This window comes from Pollachius pollachius (assembly GCF_949987615.1).
Source record: "Pollachius pollachius genome assembly, chromosome: 5".
In the NCBI taxonomy this organism is placed as follows: Eukaryota; Metazoa; Chordata; class Actinopteri; order Gadiformes; family Gadidae; genus Pollachius; species Pollachius pollachius.
In genome coordinates, this window is record NC_136938.1 from 11,052,779 (window position 1) to 11,055,753 (window position 2,975).

The following is a 2,975-nucleotide window of genomic DNA, read 5'->3' on the forward strand; positions in this document are numbered from 1 at the left end:
CGCTTCCTTGATCATCACTCAAATGTTCACTAATGATCTGTTTGATCAACAGGCTGGAGGAACTAAAGAGGGGCCTGGTGGCCATTTAGGCCATATTGTTACCAAACACTGGACGATAAAGTACAGGTCTGTTGGTTGGGTTGTGTCATACAACTTATCAATTTATTCTCGGGGACGATTCCACCACAAAGGAGTCTATGATCTAATTATGATGTTTGCATTTGAACGGACAAAAAGACAGACATATATCGTGGGTATAAATAGAAAGACTTTCCCAAAGATTGTACAAGGTTTCCTCATCCAACTAACCAACATGGCTGCTAGGTGAATAAGGTCTAAAGTGTTTGTCTTTAGCGGCTCCTCTGTGTCAGCTAGCAGCCAGTGGGTACCAGGCAGCTCTTGGCTCGCTCCCAGGGCATTATCATATCTAAGAGGGGGATGAGAGAGCGACACTTGTTAGGCCTGGGCCCTTCATACACCCTGCATTAGCATAGTGGAGAGGAGCCACACAGACACACAATGGGCTGCTTTATCACCGGGCCCAGGGCCCAGCCCTATCACAGCCAGCCCAGGGCGCCTGTCGTCTGAGTGCGTGTGACACTGTGTGTTTGTGTGTTTGCACCACAGGCCTTTGTCCATGTGTGTGTGTCTGTGTGTGTGCACACCGCAGGGCTTTGTCTGTGTGTGTGTGTGCGTGTGTGTGTCTGTGTATTTATGTGTGTATGTGTGTGTGTTTGTGTGTGTGTGTATGTGTTTGTGTGTGTGTGTTTGTGTGTGTGTGTGTGTGTGTGTGTGTGTGTGTGTGTGTGTCTGTGTTATCATTATAAAGACACATGGGGGCCAAATAGATGCCAGGAAGGGAGAAAGAGCTGCAAACACAGAGATGCTGAATTGATAGATTTCTCCTACTCTTTTAAATCAGATTGTTTTCATGTTGAAAGAGAGAGATGGGAGATCATCTTTTGTATTTTCTGGGATGCATGTGGATGCAGGAGTGGGTGGAGAGAGGGGGGGGCAGCAGACCAGGGTGAGCCTCTCCAGGCCTCAGCCCCTTGTTCTAAAACCCCTCGTTGTAAACCCATGATGCAGCCATTGCCCTAGCGACCGTTGCCATGGTCCTTCCATCCCATAAACAGGGCCTCCGACAGTAGTGCTAATGAGCTGATCGGAAGGATGATGTGTGTTTTTTTTCAACCGTGTTTTATTAGAGGTGGGCTGGAGGGGGACGGGGGAGGGGGCGGGTGACATTTTAAGCGAATAGATGAAAAGGAGAAAAGGATTCAATCGCATCCCTTTGTCTGCCCGTTGAGAATGCTCCACAGGTTGCTGAGAGACGGGTGGAGATGGGAGGGGGGTGGGGGGGGGGACTTCCAGGTGATCAGGGTTTAACAGAACACAACCTGATAGCACTGCGACGGCCCTCGGCTTCTTTGTCTTAGTGCACATGCTAATAAAAATGATTGAATACTTTCTCAGCATTGAGTTGGATCCTGGCGGAGTACTTCTGGGGTCTGTCATTTCCTCACTTATAGCTGGTGTTTTCTGTAACAACAAGACAGTGACATTTTGAGCCCTCATCATAGTCGTGGCTAATTTGAAATTCTGCCACAACGTGAGGGTACTCGTAGACATAGACTACAGCAGCATTAATATTTAAGCAATGCATTTTACCAGTCACCCCCAAGGGTGACTCTCCTTTACAGATGAGTGATAACAGGAGGAGCAGACCAGTGGTGGTTTCATCCAGACTGGTAGAGCAGTGGCTGGACCAGTACGACCACATCATACTTTCAACTGAGGACCCTCTCCACACACGCACACACACACACACACAGACAAACATACACACACGCACGCACACAAACACACACAAACACACACACATACACACACGCACGCACCTACACACATGCACACCTATACACATGCACACCTATACACACGCGCATTGAATCTCGTTATGGGCCTTATCATTCTAAAAGGGTCTGGGGAGAGATGACTCGCTGAAAATCACCAGGCACTGGAGTTATGATGAGGTCACACAGGAAGGCTGTCATCTGTGGTTTGATATAATATTGTAGTGAATTGTGTTCAATATTTATTTTTGAAAAAAACAATTCCGTAGAATTGTAATTTTGTAACAATGTCCATGCTACATGCCACGTAGGGGGCGGCCACACTCCACCTTGATTACATTACTGGGTTCCTCAAAGACAAGGACACAGGATAGTGCACAATGTACTGGTGTGCAGCCTCAACCCGGCCCCGGAGTCCAAGGCTGCTTCAACCAGCCATCATCCACACACACTCCACAATTGTATTTGACTACCTTGTATTGGCTTTCATTCTACTACTGTATTGTATTTTATTATATGCTATTCAATGGTAGTGGAGACCAGAGGAGCAGTAATATCATTACATGGATTGTGATGTCAAATTTATTGACATCACAATAAAGAAATCTTTAAATATAAAATCACACTGATTTATTTTGGCCAAGTAGCATAGCATGCATGAACTTCCTCTTGAGATAAAAAAACAGTAGGGAATGCTCGGTGAATCAACTGAGTCAAATATCATGATGTTATAGTAGAAGACACCCATCACTCACAGCCTCATGGCCTAATATATGCTTATAGATAAATAGGTGAATATTATGAAGATCGAGAGTGTTATGCCCACCAAATCAAATCAATGAAAATAGTCAACAATACCAACCTACTTGTTCAGACGGTATGGCTTTGAATGTTCAAAGTCGATTCTTCGTAGAACAAAACACTCAGACACATTTTATTTGTTTGTTTTCAAACCAAATGAAACCAAAATACCAGGGCCTGGGGCTTTCAGACCATCCATCTATCTTTAGCCCATGTATGGCTTCGTGAGCGATACTGCAGAGAGAGCATGTAGGCACCACCTGGCTGCAGCTTGGCCCTCCAACCCAGCTCTCTTGGCCCAGTCCCAGACAGGACAGA